This window comes from Wolffia australiana, chromosome 17 (assembly GCF_029677425.1).
Source record: "Wolffia australiana isolate 7733 chromosome 17, ASM2967742v1".
In the NCBI taxonomy this organism is placed as follows: domain Eukaryota; kingdom Viridiplantae; phylum Streptophyta; class Magnoliopsida; order Alismatales; family Araceae; genus Wolffia; species Wolffia australiana.
In genome coordinates, this window is record NC_135851.1 from 2,552,501 (window position 1) to 2,574,772 (window position 22,272).

Consider the following 22,272-nt stretch of genomic DNA (forward strand, 5'->3'; position numbering starts at 1 on the left):
TCAGGAGCAAGCTCAACCTTATACCCAGGCTGAGCTTGAGGGGGGATGTTGAAGACAAGGTTTCATCAGGTAACTGAAATAACGACTTCAGACTCAGAACCTATCTGAGTCAATTTAACTAAAAGAAACGAAAGAACATGTACCACATTTCATGAAATAAGAAATAAGAAACATTATAATAAACAACCAATCACAACTCACTTAATAGAAACTATCAAGGATGGCATGCTCAAAATCAACAGCAAACAGGTCAAGGGTATTACAATACTGGAAACTATGGATCTCAAAACCATCAAAATCATTCTCAACCTCCACAGGACCTACATCGCAAATGCTACTTCTCAAGTCTACATGACTAACACTTCAGCACCTTCGGAATTCGGCTCCTCGGTGTCCTGGTATCCAGATAGCGGTGCTACCCATCATGTCATGCCAAATTCATCACATATTCAACATGCTGCGCCATATCAAGGCACCCAACAGCTTCACATAGGTAATGGCTCAGGTTTGAATATCTTATCTCATGGTTCTTCTGAAATTCTTTCTACACAATATCCACTCAAACTGAAAAATGTCTTACGTGTTCCAGACATAACTAAAAGTTTAATCTCTGTTCAGAAACTAACATCAGATAACAATGTAATTTTCAAATTTCACTCTTCCTAATGTTTGGTGAAGGACAAGGTGACAGGCCAAGTACTTATCAAGGGGGGCCTTAAAGATGGCTTGTATCATCTAGAGACATCTTCACTCAATCCAACTGCTAGGAGAAAAGGCCTCCCCTGAAACTTGGCACAATCGACTTGGGCACCCTCATTTCAGAATTTTACAGAATATAATAAATAAATATGGACTTCCTACGGATAGAAAACTTCAGAATTATGTTTTTGATTCATGTTGTATTGCTAAGTCATCAATTACCTTTTAAACTGTCTGATCGACATGCTAGCAAACCATTAGAATTGATATATTCTGATTTATGGGGACCATCACCTGTTTTACCCCATTTCAGATTCCTATATTATGTTATATTTGTTGATACTTTAAGCAAATATACATGGCTCTATCCTCTTAAAAGGAAAAGTGATGTATTACAAGTTTTAATTGACTTTCATTCAAGAATGGAAAGGCAATTATCAACCAAACTCGTAGCATTTCAATCATATTGGGGTGGGGAATTCCAAGCTCTCACAAGTCACCTAAAATCTCATGGTGTACTTCATAGATTTTCATGTCCACATACACCCCAACAGAATGGGACTGCTGAGAGAAAACACATACATATTGTTGAAACTGGGTTATCTATGTTACATCATGCACATCTGCCTCAAAAATTTTGGGATGAAGCTTTTTCTACAGCAACTTATCTTATAAATCGAATGCCTACATCAATACTTCAAAATAAATCTCCTTATGAAAAATTGTTTTCTCTAACACCTGATTGTGGATTTCTTAAATCACTTGGATGTTTATGCTATCCTAACCTTCGACCTTATACTCCTAACAAAGTGTCATATAGATCTGAAAGATGTGTATTTTTGGGATACAGTGGATCCCATACGAGATACAGATGTTTATCACTTCAATCAGGTAAGTTTTTCATTTCCAGAGATGTTATATTTAATGAGAATATCTTTCGTTATTCTGAAAATTGTCTGTCTAATTCACAATCACCAAACAATGATCCTGAAAATTCTTCAGATGTTATATTTAAGTTTTTCATTTGAGGTCAGGGGACCTCAAATGCATCGCCAACTTCCAATCCCAAATCAAGGGATTTAAAAGATATCTATGCTGATCTTGGAGTTGATCTTAATACTCTCCAAGAACAGCATACTCAATACAATCTTCGTAGACCAAAAAAAGCTAAAATTACGTCAAACCATCCCTTATGTTTGTCATCTACTCTTAATTCTGAAACAGAACCTACAACCTACATGATTGCTTCCCAAAATCCCCTTTGGGTTAAAGCCATGAACTCTGAGTTCATGGCTTTAATCCAAAATAACACCTGGGATCTAGTTCCTAGACTATCTACTATGAACATTATTGGATGCAAATGGATCTACAAACTAAAGTATAAAGCTAATGGACAGATTGAACGATATAAAGCTAGGCTAGTAGCAAAAGGTTTTAATCAAGAAGAAGGTTTTGACTACTTTGAAACTTTCAGTCCTGTAATCAAGCATACAACTGTTAGACTTCTTCTAGCTGTAGCTATAGCCAAAAACTGGGCAATACATCAATTAGATGTATCCAATGCATTTCTTCATGGGTCACTTAATGATGTCATATACATGGAACAACCTCAAGGTTTTGTTCATCCACAATTTCCTAATCACGTTTGTCAGCTAAAAAAAGCTCTCTATGGTCTGAAACAGGCTCCTCGTGAATGGTTTAAGAAATTATCAATACATCTATCTACTCTCGGTTTTGTTGGATCCAAAACAGACACCTCATTATTTTTTAAAATACACTCCAGTCATCCTATTTTTATTCTCGTTTATGTTGATGACATGCTAATTAGAAGTCCAGATACCACAACCATTCAACATGCTATCAAGTCTTTATCAGATCCATTTGCAATCAGAGATCTTGGACAAGCAAGATACTTTCTTGGCATAGAACTTATTTCAGAATCAGATGGATACACACTATCGCAAGAGAAATATTTAGCTTCTATCCTAAAAAGGGATAACATGGAATTGTGTAAACCAGCTTCAACTCAATGCTGTCAACACTCCACTCCTCACTCAAATGACATCTCTGTAGATCCAAAACTATATAGAAGTATTGTGGGGGGATTACAATATGCCACGTTGACAAGACCTGACATCTATTATGCATTAACTGGAGCTTGTCAAGCAATGCATAATTCCACTCCCGTTGACTTGACTCAAGTAAAACACTTGCTACGATACTGATAAGCCAAAAATAGGGGTAAATTTTGTGCAATTTTAAACCCTTGTCGTTGTCAATTTTAGCTTATACAATAATTTATAAAAACGCTACTTAAGATGTGTAGTGATAAGTACGAGTGTCGTCCAAGGGAAGCTAGTAAGGAATCCAATTGATGTTCTTCTTGAATAATTTGAACCTAATTGGGGTTAATTTAATCTTCAACAGAGATTAAATCACCCTAATTAGATGACAAATTTGGAAAGGGGGGTAGAATAGATGAGAGAAGTAGAAGAAATAAGGGGCTCTAAAATGAATTAATTGATCCAATTGAAAGGATCAAAGAAGTCAATTAGAGAGATTAAGAAGAAGATTTAGATGTGTTTTGGTTGGTTCTTTAGGTTTGACAATTCAGTAATGACTACTCTATTGGATAATGAAATGGAAAATTTAATATCCTAGAATGTTAACCTTTTTTATAAGTTTTTTTTTATAGTTTTCTTTTATATGCACTTGAATAGCCCGGTAAATCTCTCACTTTCTCCTCTCAATCCTAGTCAGGGCTTGTACATGCCGCTCAAGCCAAGAGATTTAGAAGTTCAGACAGAAATTAAGAAGAATGATTAAGAGATTCAACTAACAACATCCAAAATACACCAAAAAAATTCAAATACAATGAAAGAAAAAGTACCAAATAGGTTGATCCAAGCTGAAGCTCCTCTCTGTCTTTCAGCTGTGATAGAGCACCATCAAGAATGACCCCCTCCTCTCGAAATTCAGCTTTTATACCTAGATAAAATGGAATAAATTACCCTTTTATCCCTAATTAGTAATTAATTTAGATATATCAATGCAGGCTTGATCTCAATGATACAACCATACAGATAGAAAGAGGGGATCAATACGAGCAAATCCATAAAAAAATCATCTCAATCGGACTTCTGGATCAAAAGTTATGAATAAATGAATTTAAACCAATATTAGCCATTGGATATTTTCATTTATTTAATTTTTTTCTTCTCCTAACCGCTCGCTGAGGTGTCGTCATCTCATTGGCGGCATCATTTCAACTTCTCCAGGTGGGTGCTTCCTCGTTGCGCCACGTACCCCCTGGCGAAAACATTAAACTAGAAGGAAAAAAGGTAAAACAAATAAGTTGTAAATTTAGCACGCATGTGGCGCATGCGTTTCTCGCCGCGCAGGCGAATCCGCAAGCGCCACGTCACCGCCCGTGCGCCACATGCGCGTTGTACGCGCCGCGCGGGTGGTGAACTCACCTCCCGTCGCTGACACCTCCTCAAGCGCCGTCGGATTCGTATCCGACGGCCACAATGACGCCACGTCGACGCGCGAAAAGCTCTTAGGACCTTTTTGCGAAAAAACCCATTTAAAACGCACAACTACGAATGGACGCCGCCCAAAAATATTCGTGTATATGCCCTTGGCGCATTCTCTCTCCGCCTGTTTTTTTCCTAAAATATTAAAACCAATATTAATTTATTTGCAATAAAACCCTAGAAAATTTTAAATAACATCTTTACGCCTGCAACCACGACCGAGAGCTGTTTTGGGGGTATGATTGCAACACAATTTTACAAAAAGGCTCTCCAAAGTTCCAAAATAATCTTAATACTCGTTTTTTTTCTTAGAAAAAAAATGCATTTCCTCTTCAAATAAATCTCAGCAAAATCCCAAAAAATCGTAAAAAATCCTAGAAAATGTGTACTGATAAATCTTGAAATCAAATATTAAACTTGCCATTTTCATTCAAAAGCAGTTAATTCAAGCTTAAATTAAATCCTTGAAATTCATAGAATTAACAGAAAATTAGGGAAAAATTAGAACTCACTTGAAAACAGTTTTCTTCATGTAAATGGATGACAACAACCCAATTTTAAGCTCTTTAAATGCATGAAATTTTACTAATAGCATGAAATAAAGACCGAATTTAGGGTGTTATCAGATACATCAAGGGAAGTATTCATTTTAGTCTTTAACTCTTTAGATGCTCTAACCTTTGTTTAAATGCCTAAAGTGATGCAGATTGGGCAGGATCTCAAACAGACCGAAGGTCAACTAGTGGCTATCTAGTCTATATAGGACAAAACCTCATCTCTTAGAGCTCAAAGAAACAACCAATTGTTGCAAGATCCAGCATAGAGGCTGAATACAAAGCCTTAGCTAACGCTAAAACATAAATTATCTGGTTAAAATCTCTTGTGCAGGAACTCAAGATACCACTGGATCCAACACCAATTCTACACTGTGACAACATTGGAGCAACGTACCTGGCAGCTAATCCAGTCTCCCATGCAAGAAAAAAACATGTGGAAATTGACTTCCGCTTTGTTTGTGAGCAAGTGTCGTCAAAGCAACTACAAATCTCCTTTGTCTCAAGCAAGGACCAGCTAGCTGATGCTCTCACCAAACCTATATCCAAGCACCAGATTTGATTGGCTTAGGAGCAAGCTCAACCTTATACCCAGGCTGAGCTTGAGGGGGGGTGTTGAAGACAAGGTTTCATCAGGTAACTGAAACAACGGCTTCAGACTCAGATCCTATCTGAGTCAAAACGACGGCTTCAGACTCAGAGCCTATCTGAGTCAATTTAACTAAAATAAACGAAAGAACACGTACCACATTTCATGAAATAAGAAATAAGAAACGTTATAATAAACAACCAATCACAACTCACTTAATAATAAACAAACTGAAAATAGCCACATACCCCATGAAACAAAAGAATAGAAATAAGACTAAATATTCAAACATAACATAACCGTTGTGAATGAAGACCTGTAAGACCTGTTCACAACGGTTACCAAAAAGGTTGGAAATATAGTTACAGATCCGAAATTCTTATAGCTAAATGTTCCCTGATTTACCCCTCTTGAAGCATTATAAATACTCCACATTTGTAACAGTTTTATGCAATGGAATAAGAGTGATTACTCTCTTCATTCTCTTTTCTACCTTCTTTTCTCTTCATCCTTCTGTCTCTCCATCTCGCTCCTGTTATTTTTACAGGGAGTCTTTTGCTCTCATGTCCCAAGGAACAGAAAAGGAAGCGGACACTACTCCGCTATTGGGTTAAAATCATTGCTGCCACACCTTGGCAGCACAGGTCCTGATGGGAGAGAACAAGGGAGAATAAGACGGAAGAAGATGACAAAAGAAGCGACCCTTGTTCTACTTTCAATATTCCATCATTTTTCCTTCTATTGTCTTTCATATCTTCCTCTGCCTTTGTGAGAGTAGTCTTTCTTCTCTATCTCCCCTAGTCTCTCTCGAGGAGTCTTCCCCGTCTTGCTGCCATGGCAAGAACTACTTGTAATAATTTTATTCATTTTATTGAGTTGATGACCAAGCCAACTGCTTCAAAGTCAATCCTGTGTTAAAGTGTCAGCATGAGTTGCTCCCGTCAGTGTGCATTTGAACTAACCCACACTAAATCTCGTGATTATGACTTGCACATAAGAAAGAGAAAGAAAGGGAGACAGGGAGAGGGAAGGAGGGGGAGAGGAACTGGGAAGGATAGGTACAGAGGAAGATGTAAAACAAGAAGAGAGAGGGAGAAGGGGACAATGGGACAGGGAGAGGGCCGAGAGAAAGAAAGGGAGAAGAATGGAGAGAGGAGGGGGTTCCGTCTCTATTTTTTTCTATCTCTATCTCTATCTCAATTGCTATCTGTATACGTATTTGTATCTGATACTTTATGTTTACCTCTATATGTATCTCTATCTCTATCTCTATCCCCATCCCTATATATATTCCTATCTCTATCCCTATCTATTTATATCTGTATCTCTATCTCTACCTCTATCCCTATCTATCTTTTTCTCTATCTCTATCTCTATCTCTATCTCTATCTCTTTTTCTGTTTCTATCTCTATCTCATCTCCATCTCTATCTCTCTCTTCCTGTATCTCTATCTCTATCTCTATGTCTATCTTCATCGCTATATCTTTCTCTATCTCTATCTCTATCTCTTTTACTGTCTCTTTCTCTATCTCTTCCTGTATCTGTATCTCTATCTCTATATCAAGATCTATCTCTATCTCTATATCTCTCTCTTGCTATGTCTCTATATATTTCTCTCCATCTCTGTCTAGATCTCTTATTATCTATATCTCTATCTAGCTATATTTTAACTCTATATCAATAGCAATCTCTATCTCCATCTCTATATCAATATCACCTCTATGTCTATTGGTTTGTGTATTTCTATCTGTATCTTTATCTTAATTTCTATTTTCTATGGTGATCAGTATCTTTATCTTTATTTGTATCTCTTCCTGTACCTTTATCTCTTTCTCTGTATCCATATCTATGTCTATAGCTATTAAGATATCCATCTTTATCACTATCTCTCTCTGTAAATGTGTATTTATCTCTATATCTATTTATATATCTATCGCTATCTCTATCTCTGTCACTATCTCAATATCTATCATTATCTCTATCTTTATCTCTATATCTATATGTATCTCTGTCTTTGTGTCTTACTGTATCTCAATCTCTTTCTATATCTCTTTCCATATATATCTCAATCTATATTTCTTTCTCTCTATCTCTACCTCTGTCTCTATAAATAATGCTATCTATATCTATATCTCAATCACCAACTTTGTCTCTATCTCTATGTTTATTTCATTCTATATATCTCTCTCTCTAACTATATTTTTATCTTTATCTATATCTCTATCTCTTTCTGTATTTCTTTCCCTATCTTTATCTCTATCTATCTATCAATCTATCTATCTATCTATCTCTCTCTCTCTCTCTATCTTTATCTCTATCTCGATCTCTTTTTTCTACATGTATCTCTATCTTTGTATCTATATCCTCCATCTCTATCTCTCTCTGTTTCTTTGTTTTTATCTTTATCCCTATATCTTTCTCTATCTCTATCTCTATCGCTACCGCTCACTATCTCTATCTCTATTTATATCTCTATGCTTCTTGTTCTCTACCTCTATCTTGTTTCCTCTATCTCTATCTCTATTTCTCTCTTTATGCTTCTTGTTCTCTATCTCTATTTTGTTTCCTCTATCTCTATCTCTGTCTTTATCTATCTCTATCATTCTCTATCATTATCTCTATCCCTCTTTATCTCTATCCTCATGTCTATCCCTATCTCTCTCTATATGTTTATCTCTGACTCTATCTCAATCTATTTTTTAATCTATATTTGTATTTATATCTGTATATCTATATCTATCTCTCTGTTATTCTCTAAGTGTATATCTATCTCTATCTTGCTCTCTATCTCTTCGTCGAGCTACATCTGTATATCTATATATGTCTTTGCATTTGTATCTATCTCTATCTTAATACCTGTCTCTATCTCGATATCTTTTATACTCTCTTTCTCTTTCTATATCTCTATCTCTATCTCTGTGTCTATATCTATCTCTATTGTTCTTTCTATATCTATGTTTCTCGTTTTTTTATATCTTTCTTCTATCTCCAAGTGTATGTCTATCATAATCTCTTTCTCTACCGCATTCTCTTTATTTATCTACATCTCTGTATCTGTACACCTATGTGTATCTCTATCACTATATGTATCTTTATCTCTATCCTAATCTCTATCTCTGTCTCCATCCCTCTATCTTTCCCTATCTCTATCTCTATGCCTATCTAACTCTATCTCTATCTCTATATCTATCTCTATCTCTATCTCTATGTATCTCTATTTTTATCTCCATCTCTTACTCTCTCTCCAGCTCTATCTCTCTCCTTATCTTTATCTTGATCTTTATCTCTCTCTCTCTATCTTATTTTGTATCTGTATATCTCCATATACATCTATATCTATATCTATGTCTCTCTCCATCTCTATCTTTATCTTTATCTATATCTCTATCTCTATCTCTTTCTCGAAGTGTATCTCTATCTTGATCTTTATCTCGATGTCTATCTGTACCTCTAACTCTCTCTCTATCTCGATCTGGATCTCTATCTCTATATTTATCTATAACTCAATACCTATCTCCACCCCTTTTTCTATATTTTACCTATTGCAACCTCTATCTTGATCTCCATCTCTATTGCTATCTATATGTGTATGTGTATATGTATCTCTATCTATCTCTATATGTTTCATTGTCTCTATCTCTATCTTTATCTCTAGCTTTATCACTATCTTCATATTTATCCCTATCGCTGTCACAATCTCTATCTTAATCACTATTTCTATTTCTATCTCTAGCTCTATCTGTATCTCTATCACTGTCTCTATATCTATCTCTATCTCGATCTCTATCTCTATTTCTATCTCTTTCACTATCTCCGTCTCTATATCATTTTGTATCTCTATCTCCATCTCTTTGTCTATCTTTATCTATTTCTCTATCTATATCTATATTCTTATCTCTATCTCTATCTATGTCTCTATACCAATGTGTATTTGTATCCGTATATTTATCATTGTCTCAATCTTTATCTTTTTCCCTTTCTCTATCTCTGTCTCTATCTCTTTTTGTATTTGTATCCCAATGTCTATATCTATCCCTATCTACCTTTATCTATATCTGTACCTCTATCTCCATCTCTATTTGTATCTTTAACCAACTCCCTTCTTGGACGAGCATGGAGCTTATTCAAGTAGACTGGGTTGTGCTGCTTGATGCTCTAATAAAAAACAAATCTGTGGGGCCATGTCTGTACGGCAGAATATGTGTTAGAAAGGTCAATCATTCCCCCCCTTTTTCTTGTAAAAATAAATACTATTCCATAGTCTTCTCCTAAAGGCTTATCCTTTTACCTCAAAATAGAGAATGTCCGTCTGGTATCCGGTATCGGACATCCGATATCCGATAACTGGAAAAATTCAGGACGGTGTCTGATACTGTATATCGGATATCAAACGAATATCGACAATCATGTGTAAAATGGATATTGGGACGGATATCAAATGGGTAAGATGACGCAGATATGGGATACCGGATATCAGCTTTTGATATCCGGATATCAGAACCGGTATCCGGATATCGATATCCGATATCAAGAGAAATAATCAATAATGAACATGATTTATATGTTTAACGTTAAGAATGCTCAAATCTTTTACTAATATTAGTACCTCGTTTCATATATACGTGATGTAACATGATGTGCTGGGTTCGAGCATGCTACACCATAGGGGAGGGACGTGAATGCAAGATGCAACATTGTTAAATGATGCGTTCCTCTGAAACTCAATGAGAAGTACGATGGAAGTCGTACTAGTCCAGGGCATAGGCGCAGATAACAACACGAGGGGTCAGGGCACAGATGAGCTCCCAATGATCCGAGTGTTTGGTTCGAAGGCCAACAAGATGGGGGACGTTCACCGTCCGTCAGCGTCCATGTCTGTTACCGCGAGCGAAGCTGACCCGACACCAATGAAGAAGGTCCTAACACAAGGGCAGTGGCTAATCCTACAACGCATAGAAAATCTCTTGAGGTAGAGAAGCAATCGAAATCCAACACTAACGAAAGTAATAATATTAAAAGGAGGAGTAGGGAGGGTGACCTACAGGTTCAACCCTGAGTAGGGAGAGCAATTCTTGAGTGTATCCGATGTGGTGGAGGGTACTGTAACGGCACAACAAAGTAGCACTCAACGCGGGGTTACGGGCGTCACGAAGCAGAGGCCAATAGGGGTGCAGCAGGGCCAGCAGCAATCGTTTTCAAAAGGACTGATAGCAGTTGAGAGTTGATGGTGCACGCCATCGAAGATTGTTGATGACGTCGTCTGCGCCGCCCGCTACCGTCGTCGAATATCTAGTGATAATGCTCGAATATCCTATCTTATTTTCATCGTTTCATTCCTCGTGTTTTATGTTTTGTTCGTATTCATCATCTCGTTTTCGTCACACCGCGACACATCTCGCGCCTGCGTTTTATCATCATGGAAAAGGGGCCTTCCCTTTACCCCCTTCTCCTATCTTATTTTATTCTAAATCCCCCTCCCCTTCTATGTGTAATGGGGACCCAGTTTATAAGGGCCCCCTAATGGACCCTCTTTATGTTTTGTTGACCCACTAGGGGGAGGGCCTATTGACCTCTTCCTCATTATAAGGGAAGAGGGGGGCGCCCTAGCCCCCTTAGACCAGGAAGAACAAAGGGAAGTTCGTTTGTTTGAGATTTCTGGTCTCCCCTTCTATAGAGAAGAGATCCCAGAAAGGAGGGGAGAGGACGACGATCGAGCAGAATGGGAAGCGGGATTTTCCACTCACGATGGAATTCTCTACCTCCTGATTGAGGAATCGTGGAGTAAAATTTGCGCATGGAAGGCGTTAGATCTGGCAATAATTCATGGCCGTTCTCAGGCATCGTGGAGGGAATTTGACGATGGAAAAGACAAGTTGGAAGGAAGGTGGTGGACCATCCGCCCTTCCTGTTCCCCTACGCCAGATTCGCTTCTTCACAGGAGAATCTCGCGTCCCGCCGCCCCCCCAATTCGGTGGCTGGTTGACGCATGTTCACCCTCACGGAGGCTCCGCCCTATTCTAGATCGTTTGAGCTACTCCATCGCCGAGAACTCCTATCGGTGACCACAGCTTTAGAGCAAAACAACCTCCAACGGAGCGACCCTGTCGGCCCTGCTGATAACATGCATTTCTAGTGCCTTATATTATTATATTTATGTGTCTTTATGCATTAAATTACTCATATTTGCATGTTATCAAGCTTAAAATGATTAACTCTATTTTTAGAACAAATTTCTGAATTTTCTGTATTTTTTAGGATTTTTCTAACAGTATATTCTAAAAGAATATAACTTTTGAGACAGAATCTGATTTTTCTGGAATTTGTGGATATTAAATTTGGAAAGATATGATTTTTCAGATTCAAAATATATATATTTATACGTATTTTTTGGGCTTTTATTTGGTTTAATATGAAATTTTAAGTATTTTGGTTTTTTTATGGCATAGGGTGACGTGGTGTGCCGATGCGCCGCCACGTCGGTGTCGAGAAAGAGATTTTTTCTTTTGTTTTTTGTCCTTTTGACATGTACATGTGGCATGGAATACGAAAAGTTGCGGAATACGAAAAGCCACGGAATACGAAAAGCCATGGAATAGGAAAAGCCACGGAATACAAAAAGTCACAGAATACCAAGTGCTTTGACTTCTTAATAGGCACAAAACTGATAAGATTGATGAGGAGAGAGAAGAAATTAAAGGCTAGGATTGCTTCAACTTCCAACAATTTCGGTAAGACTTGATCTGAATCGTAGTTCAGATCCAAGTCGGTTCAGTGAGGGCGACCACGAAAGTCACCGAATGGGTCTGTCTTTTTCCGTCCTGACTAAATAAAGTGGGAATCCAGGACGAACACGACTTCTTCTAATGCTAGAAGACCACAGGAAGACACCCGGGACAAGAGCATGTCGTGAAAGAAGCACACTGGTTTGCTTCGATCGTGTCTCCAGGGCACAGTTGAATGTAGATATCATGAACGAACAGGATACCAGGCCGAGAAACCCGGGCAACCACTCCCCTAATGTGCCGATCGCTAGCGCATCCAGGGCCCCGGCGCCCAGCTCCGCTGGAGAGGCCGTCACTGATCTGGGTTTTTTCTTCTAGGATAGACTGACTTATTCTGCGAACGCCTAGCCCCAGGTTACGAAGTCAAGAATTAATCAGGAGCGAGTGAGCGGGCGCGAGTTTACGAGCGGACTTTAGGCGCGAGTGAGCGGGAGCAAAAAGTGGATAAGAATAACATAAAAAAAGTGCTAAGTTCAGATCAGTGAATAAACCGAAAGAAGAGACGTTTCTCGCTCGGCGCCGCACTATGCTCCGCTTATAAAAATGATTCGGTGGAACCGGTGAACAGATTTCCTAGCAGCGAGGGAATCTGGGACAGAGGGCTCGTAGTACCCGCTAGCGCAGCTATTCAGTGGAAGGGAAGGAGCCTAAACCCTTATTTTTTTTTAGAAACAAAAGCAGTACAACTCGGATGAGACTAAGCAGCTACCGTTCCGACGCGCCCCTGATGATTAAGACCGAACTCTAAAATGGAGCCTAGTTGAATTGAAGCTGTCATTAAAATCATAGAATGGAAAAAAAGAAAATGGGCGGGATATGGATGCAAAAATGGATGGGGAGTCTCGCTCAGTAAAGAGACTTTTAGGTTCTGATTTCTCAGAATGAATTTACTCCGTTTTTATCTAAAGATAACAACCCGCTCACTCGCCCCTCAGCTGTCCATTTCTTATTCATTCAGGGCGCCCGGACTTGGCAGTGCTCCTTTCTCAAACCAGAACAACTCTGAACGTTAGGCGCTTAGGAGCGGGAGCGGGAGCGAAGCGACGCGCGACTCCAGGCGCTTAGGAGCAGAAGCGAGTGAGCGGGAGCGGATAAAAACGTGATAGGCTTAAGCTAAGCCTATCACGAGCAGCGTCGCTGCTTGATCGGCGGGGAGGAGCATCTCTATGGGGCAAGGTTGTTTTCAAGCGCTTTTACTTCGTAACCACCGGGTTTGAGAGCCGTGTGATAGGTGACTATCCTGCACGGTTCGGAGAGCACTTGTATGTAGTCTGCGCTGGTGAATGGAAGCCCCCGCAAGAAAGAAGCGGCTCTTCCCACGTTCCATTGACTCTATTTATTATTATGGTAAAATGGTGTATCAAGATGTCAATCTGAGATCTTATTTCGGTTCAATACGTCCACCTACGATAAGTTCCTTTGGCTTTCGTCTCGGTAGGTGTATTATTCTACATTTTCCCAAAAGGACATTCATTCATTTCTTTCTTCCCCGTCGACCACTACGACTAAAACGACGCGACAAATCAAGACCCGGAAAGGAGAAGGGCCGGTGGTGGGCATTTGGGAAAGTCGAGCCAATCGGGTGTCTTCAAAAAAGCGCGGTTCTGAGGCGCGACTTTAGGAGCAGGAGCGAAGTGAGAGGTTCCAAAGGAACTGAAATAAAGTTGATCAGGCTCGACAACCGGGAGAAGCAAAATGAAATCCGGATTTGGCCGAAAAAGATGCAACGCTATGGATACCATGACCGATCACCATCGATAAAGAAGAATCTTTCTAAATCACTTCGGGTCAGCGGGGCCTTCAAGCATCCGAAAACCGCCGGGGTTGTAAATGACATAGCCTTCCTGATAGAAGACTCCTTCAGAAAAACGAAGTTATTCAAGTTCTTTTTACCAAAGAACTCTGACGGCCCGACGAGTAATCTACTAAAGAGGACCCTCCCCGCTGTGCGCCCCTCCTTTAATTATTTGGTCATGCAATACTTTTTTAATACAAAGAACAAAATGAATTTCGACCCCGTCGTAGTTCTCAATCATTTTGTGGCACCGGGCGTGGCTGAACCATCTACGATGGGGGGAGCTAAGGGAGGAAGCTTAGATAAGAGAATACGCTCTCGTATCGGTTTTTTTGTAGAAAGCTCGACCTGCGATAAAAAGTGTTTGGCCCAAGCCAAAAAGAGGTTGATCCACTTCATTCGCGGCGAATGATCTTCGCTTCGCGGGAACAACAAAAACAACCATCTCGCTCTTTCCTTTCTTCGGTGCTACCTTTTTCTTTACAAGGGATGGGGTTGGGGTGTATAATAACCTCTTTTTTGAGGATGCCCGGGAACAACTCCTAGGTCAATTAAGTCAAAAATGTTGGAATCTCATGGGTAAGGATAAGGCGCTTGGAATTGATAGAGAAATTCATAGACCTAGGTGGGATAGGAGAATTGAACAAGGGAATAGAGATGATGATAGAGATCATACTTAGAAACAGAAGAATTCCGTACGGGTACAATTCTTATTTGAACGAAGTGCAAAAAATGCGATCTTTTTTGTCTAATAGAACACACACCGCAAGCGCCTTAATTGAGTCGGTAAAGATAAAATCTGTTTATCAAAGTGCTTCTCTGATTGCTCAAGACATCTCTTTTCAACCGAGGAACAATTCATTTCGTTCCATTTTTAGTAACATAGTGAAGGATATTCCATTAATAATGCCAAAAGGGGTGGAGGGGATACGTATTTGTTGTTCAGGTCGATCAGAAGGTGCGGAAATAGCTAGAACGGAATGCGGAAAGTATGGAAAAACATCTCGTAATGTATTTAACCAGAAAATCGATTATGCTCCTGCGGAAGTATCTACTCGTTACGGAATCTCAGGTGTCAAAGTGCGGATCTCATATAGTCAAAAAAAGAAGGGGCGTGCTATATCCGAAACGTACGAAATTTCGTAAATATCGTAAAGGCAGATGTAGTAGGCGTGTTTTTACGGATGGTACACAACTTGGTTTTGGAAGATATGGCACCAAAAGTTGTAGAGCTGGTCGTCTTTCATATCGAGCCATTGAAGCAGCGCGTCGGGCTATAATCGGACAATTCCATCGTGCTATGAGCGGACAATCACAAAGAAATGGTAAGATATGGGTAAGAGTTCTCGCAGATCTTCCTATTACGGGGAAACCTACAGAAGTGAGAATGGGAAGAGGAAAAGGAAATCCTACGGGTTGGATTGCTCGTGTGTCCACGGGACAAATCCCATTTGAAATGGATGGTGTGAGTTTGTCAAATGCTCGACAAGCCGCTACATTAGCAGCGCATAAACCATGTTCGTCAACCAAGTTTGTTCGATGGTCGTAATTGGTTAGTGGGAAAAAAGCGGGCCGGGACTTCAAATTATTTTGCGAATTCTTCATTCGCATATTATGAATTGACTTCGTAACGTGACCTCAGAACCTGAACAACGGAAGTGGAAAGAAAGGTTCTGCAATAAAAAGATTTTTAATCGCCGAAATTGTACGAAATCTTGTTCCAGGCGTACGACCCGGAGACGTCACGGTTTACATCTTCCGGCCCAGTAAAGTAACAGTAGAAGAATAAGAAAGAGAAGAGCTAAGATTTAGGAAAGGAAGTTTGTTCCATTTAAAAAATTTAAGATTCTTTTTTTGTTTTTTAATTCTTCATTCATCTTCATCTGAATTGACTTCGTAACCAGAACATTCGGTTCTAAAATCATTGCTCTCTGTGAACATACCAATATAGCGAGCGTACCTAACGATGACTTTCGTAAGTAGTGGGAACCAGGACTATAAACAGGCCCCTGCTGTGTAAGCCGGGAGTACTGCACCCTCTGCAAGGATAGAGGTTGTTCCTCTCGGACCTTGCTTGACCAATCCGAAAGACAAAAGCATTTGCGTACTAGGGAGAGTTTCATTCTTTCTTTTACTTCTAAACTTTTCTTTTGTTTTACTTTATAATCATTGACTTCTTTGACTTCGTAACGTTTCATCGTTTCTTTTATGTGAAAAATAACATAACCTTCGCTCCGTCGCTTCTTCGCTCCGCTCCCGCCGCTCGCTCGTCTTCATCTTCACGCTCGTCGCGCCTCAGTTCTTTATTCGCTTCGCCCCTTCGGAACCTTCGGACTTCGTACCAGGCATCACCTTCGGTGATTAGCATCACCTTCGTTCTTTCTTGCCGAACCAAACCGTTCAGCATTCATTGAGTTATAAGTTCAGATTGAGCTGGGAAATAAGAAAGACCAAAGCATATCCATTAGCGGATCGAGATCGGGAAACGGAACCAAGCTCAGATAAAGGTGCCAGCTGCTAAGGTAAGGAAAGCCTCTTCTTACAGAAAGAATACGAGTGTTTATTAATAGCTATATACAGATGCAACAGGAGCGGGCCGGCATCGGAATAGACAGTAACAGAGGCAGGGGCGGGCCGGCTTATTCGGCGCAATCGGTTTAGCATCACCAGCATTCATGTCAGATCGATACCGACAAAAGCGAGACGTGTTATAGATAAGGCGCGAGTGAGCGGGAGCGAACAAAAAAATGATTTAAGAACCAAATGGATTCGCATGGATTGCGCGGAACTAGATAAAGATGCAGCCTCTAGAGATGAGATTCCATTCGATCCGAAGCTCTCTCTATCGACGGCATAGAAGATCAGATCAACGAGTTATGTTATGGTGTAAGCCCTGACTTCGTCACCTAATCCAAGCAATACAAGGCGCTTGCGTACCGCCATTCCCTCCTAGCTTCGGATGCCAGTTCAGATTGAGATAAGGTTTCCCGGTTGCATTGGTTAGTACCGCATCATCGTTCCTTAGGAACCTTCATATTTCACTTTTTTTTAACCACACACTTAGAAGATGAAGGCGCGACGAGCGTGAAGATGAAGACGAGCGTGAATATTAAGATTCAGGCGCGGAAGCGGTGAATATATTAAGATGAAGGCGCGACGAGCGTGAAGATGAAGGCGCGGAAGCGGTGAATATATTAAGATGAAGGCGCGAGTGAGCGGGCGCGACATTAGGAGCGTTTACGAGCGGGCGCTTAGGAGCGTGCGAATGAGCAGAAGCGACGGAGCGAAGTAAAGAATACGTTCTTGAAGAACGTTCTGAAAGAAAGAAAAGTCAAAATAAAAGTAAAGAAAGATTAAAAAAAAGAATTAACCATTTTTTTCTCGATTATTATATGATTCTTTCTTAACTTTAATATATATTCTTTCTTAACTTTCATATATAAATAAAATAATATATAGAAAGAAAAAGACCATAAATTACTTGTCAATGATACCAAAGATTATGTTTACATAATGGAATTGGGATATAGATTTCATATAATGAAATAGAGCCGTTCATGCGGAACCTTATAAGCATGGAACGGAGCCACTACGAAGAAGTTCGGGAGTTACAAAGGTTACGAAGTCAATGAATTCGGACTCTGTTCGTGGGTTGAGAACGGGAGTTGCACTTTATGAGATCGAATCACCCGTAGTTCCTCAGTAGCTCAGTGGTAGAGCGGTTGGCTTTTAACTGACTGTAGGTTTGGGGATATTTTATGTTTTCTGAATGAAAGTTACGAAGTCAATTATTTCAGAACCTAGCGACCCCTGTCCTTCTTTCGACTTACTTTCTAAACTAGCAGAATCGTCGGGACATAAAAAATCAGTGGGAAGTTGATTGTTGGAAATGTCTTCTTCACTCTCGTATAGGTTACTTGGTTCCCTTAATTCTTAGGGATAAGAGCTAGGAATGAATGGGAAGACTTAAGTAGTATCTCTTGACTTCGTAACCTAAAGTCGAACCACTAGCGTAATTCGAAGAACGAACAAGAAAAGGGTAACTGTTTAGTTAGCATGTGGTCCAATGGCTAAAGCTCTGCCAGCTTCTTGTAGACTGGCATTCTTTCAGAACCTAATTTGACTTTTTTGGCCCCGCGTCGTCATAGACTTTTTCTTCGCCGCTCCATCAGTCGCGTCTGAATCTTAATCTTCCCCGCTTCCGCGCCTAAAGTCGCTAGTAATAAATAAGCAAGGTTATTATATTTCTTATTTCTTTTTTTTATAAATGAATCTCCACTCATTCTGTGTCTGCGGTGAGGCGCGAGTTTACGAGCGGGGAATTTTACCTGGGTGGGGAGAAAGATATTTGTATTGAATGCTAAGCTTCCAGTGAAGACCAAATGGGTTGGGCGGGGAAAACGGGGTTCGAACCCGCGACTTCTGGCGTGACAGACCAGCACTCTAACCAACTGAGCTATTTCCCCCTTTCGTAACTACTGTCGATTCAAAAGTAACCCACCCTAACTATAAGAAAGTTTCTGTTCTGAGAAATCAGAACCTTTGGTACTGTGAGTACGACAGTAGAAACTAATGGCTTTGCTCGCTTAGACTCGGGGCTCCGCGCTCTATCTGCTCTATCAGCTATCAATTGGCGCTACGCGACTTCAGTTGAAAAAAGCTAACAACATAGCGCGAGCGCTCGCTGAGTTCTTTCTAGTGTTCGCTTAAACTACTGACCTGCCGGTGTAGGTTACTAAATCATAACTAGTGGTGAAAAAGTACCAAAACCACTGAAGCCTACATCCCACTACGGAAGGGTTCTAAGTTTCCGAACTTGAGTCAGACAAGCCTTGAGTCAATAGGTAGGGTCAACTACACCAAAGTGTAAGGGCCACTATCTAAGTTATTAGTGGGCTTGTTTGTTCTATTGAAATACTGAATCGAGGCCGTCTTGCGTAACAATACTTTAGGTCGCCAACGCTTCTGGTAAATCAGAACCTGCCGGTCACTCTAAAACTCACTACTTGTGTAACTTAGCTTCTTTAGTAGATTATGTTTACATAAGGGGCTTGCCAAATAACCCCGGAGGGGGCCCCGGGTAACATTCTGTTGTACTACTATACCAGTACTAAATCAATCAGTAGCGCCTTCGTTTTATGTGAAAATATAACATAACGTTATCCAGCGGATAATTATCTAAAGATAACGTTTTATGTTAAAAAAAAACCTTATTTTTATTGACTTTAACTTTATAACGTTTAATAAGGCGCGGAAGCGGTTCATATATGAGGATGAAGACGAGCGTTCAGATTAAGATGAAGACGCGAGTGAGCGGGAGCGGAGCAGAAGCGACGAAGGCGTGAGTGAGCGGGAGCAGGAGCGAGTGAGCGGGAGCGATGAAGATGAAGATTCATGTTACGAAGGTTATTCAGATTCATCTGAATGTTACGAAGAAGTCAATGAAGATTCATGTTACGAAGTCAATGAAGATGCATCTTCATGTTACGAAGTGAAGATTCATGTTACGAAGTCAATGAAGATGAAGTCGTACGAAGTCAGAAAGGTTTTATGTTTTAACAAAGTTATCAAAGAAAGAAAATAAATCGCTCGTAAACTCGCGCCTAAAGTAGCGCGTCGCGCCTCAGAACCTAACGACATTGCAATTTAGAGAGCCCCGCCCTGAGTCTAAGCGAGCCGGAAATAAAGCGTAAAAGAAAGCGTACCGGCTGTTTTAGTCGCGAAAGGGCCGGGCCGCTTCGCTTGTCGGGTTCTTTTCGTCACTTCTTTCATAACCTTGCCCGGGTTGAGGAAGAAGCAGATAGAGCAAAGCTTTGGCCAGTCCGCTCTTCTCGAAATGAGCGAATTGCATGTAGAGATAAGTAGGGGCTTATAGTTTAATTGGTTGAAACGTACCGCTCATAACGGTGATATTGTAGGTTCGAGCCCTACTAAGCCTACCATCCCTACAGTGACAGTACAGTCGAAGTCCCACCGACCGAACAAAGAGAAGATAAGGGCGGCTGGGCTTACTTGCTATATCCCTGCGTCCTTGCACGGCTCGTCGCTACTGTCGATTACCGACGGTTCCCGATTTCGGTTTCCGCAACCGAAACCGACGATGATTTAATCCATAAACCCGTTCTTTCTTATTTATTTCACGGTACGCTAAAAAAAGGAGGAGAAGGGGCGAGTGAGCATCAAACAAAAACAAACGAAATCGTCGAATTTCGTATAGAAACAAAGCGAACCACTTCTATTCGCGTCTCGGAGCTGAGGCGCGAGTGAGCGGGAGCAAGAATGTTTTTTTGTCCCTTTCGTCCAGTGGTTAGGACATCGTCTTTTCATGTCGAAGACACGGGTTCGATTCCCGTAAGGGATAGATACTTCTTCCCGGCCGGCGGTATCATTGCTGAGTGATCGCTCGCTATCTGGCTGAGAAAAAGGTGGTCCAGAAGCTTCCTCTCTCCCAGCAAGCAAGACGAGATGAGATCACCACTTCTCATTGACTTTTTTTCTTTGACTTCTACATTTTTCTTGACTTTGACTTTCTTTAGAACGTTTATTCGCTTCGCCCCTTCGCTCCGTCGCTTCTGCTCATTCGCACGCTCCAGTCTTCATCTTAATCTGAACGCTCCTCGCGCCTCATTTACTTCGCTCCGTCGCTTCTGCTCATAAATCGCTCCTAAAGTCGCTTGGAACCTTTAATAGATTATCGAACCTCCGACAGATCAATGCATGCGTTCTTTTATGTTAAAATATAACATAACTTCAGCCACACATCTCTTTCGCCCCCCCCCTTTTTCTCTATGTCACCGTTTCCTCAATGAGCGTAGATTGATGAAGAAGGCTTTTGTGCCGGTCTCTATTCTTCTGGCATAGTTTTGTTGGATCAAAGATCGGCAGGTGATCTGTCCTTTCTCCTCTGCCGTGGTTCATTACTTCGTACCTTCCATAGAATCGACGTTCCAAGGATATGTTTACATTACTTCGTAACCCGCTCACTCGCCCCTTCGGAGAATTTCTCTTCAAGATAAGTTATCTTGAAGATAACCTTCGCTCCTGAGCGCCTTCGGATAACGTTACCTTCTTGGTCGAAGCACCACTACACCAACCTGATGGTAATAAAGAAAGTGTATCGTTCGCAGCCGCAAGCGCCTGCCTGCCTCTTCGCTTCCACACACGCCTTGCATTCTATTCTGAACGGTTGCCCTTCCATCTCCCCCCCTCTTTAAGGAGGGCGAACTCTGCTCCCGCTTAGATAAGATAGAACAGGAGCTACTTTAGGCGCGGAAGCGGGGAATCTTCAGATTCAGACTGGAGCGCAGGTTTTTTTATCTTCAAGATAAAAAAAAAGTGGAGGGGGGCTTTGATTATACAAGACAGACCTTGACTGCCGCAAAATAAAGTGTTATACGCCAAGCCCTATAGAGAGCACCTTGGTCGTCTATAGGAAGGAAGAGAGGTTCTGAAAGAAGGTCTTCACCGGCCCATTGTTATTTAGCGTGGGGCGCCTGCATTACAAGAGCAGGTAACGAGACCAACACTTATTTTTATCGCCAGCCACTTCATTCAATCAATCATATGTTCTATTCGCATTCATTACTTTTTTATTTCGGGATGCTTCTTTTAACCGGTTGCTTGGTGCCAAGCAACCCATTGGCAAAGAATAATAAGCAAAAAGCAACTAAGCTTTAGATTTGCTTTAGCTACCGCTTTTTTTTTCAACACAGAGCCGGGAGGCCAGGCCGGAAGTCTCTTGCACGCAAGGAGATGCTGCTTAGGATGTCATGGTTTCGGGGCGCCATGATCCTTCTCTCTGGAACAATCGAGGGCACTGACTTACTTCATCATCGCTCAGTGAGCTCTTAACGCCAATAGCGCTTCGCTTGTATGCAAGGCGCGAGTTTACGAGCGTGAATATGAGGATGAAGACGCGAGTGAGCGAGCGGAGGCAAGGAGATGCATTTTTAGTACTGGTTGGTGGTACTGGACAAGCTCCAGGGGAATAATCTCTTTCTTAACAGAACCTTTCTTTTCCATGACGACTAGGAACAGGCAAATAAAAAATTTCACTTCGAATTCCGGACCTCAACATCCTGCTGCTCATGGTGTTTCACGATCAGTATTGGAAATGAACGGAGAAGTGGTGGAACGTGCGGAACCACATATTGGATTACTCCAGTGCGGCACGAAGCCGCTGACGTCGAGTAGGCTCCTATGCCGCTAGCTATGCCCAGCTCGGTCCCCCGGTGGAGGTTCCGTAGCGCGTCATGAGCACCGGGCAAGAAAGAGGCGGGGCGGTTGAGCAACTCAAGTGAACCGAACTTACTTTTT

The 22,272-nt window shown here is 40.9% G+C and overlaps 2 non-coding genes across 2 annotated transcripts; one reads left to right on the forward strand and one right to left on the reverse strand.

Moving 5' to 3' along the window:
- Nucleotides 1-18,348: 18,348 nt before the first annotated feature.
- Nucleotides 18,349-18,422, reverse strand: TRNAD-GUC (transfer RNA aspartic acid (anticodon GUC)). The gene has a single exon. It is a non-coding gene; the product is annotated as a tRNA-Asp (tRNA).
- A 1,823-nt stretch (nt 18,423-20,245) lies between these two features.
- On the forward strand, nt 20,246-20,317 carry TRNAE-UUC (transfer RNA glutamic acid (anticodon UUC)). The gene has a single exon. It is a non-coding gene; the product is annotated as a tRNA-Glu (tRNA).
- Nucleotides 20,318-22,272: the final 1,955 nt, after the last annotated feature.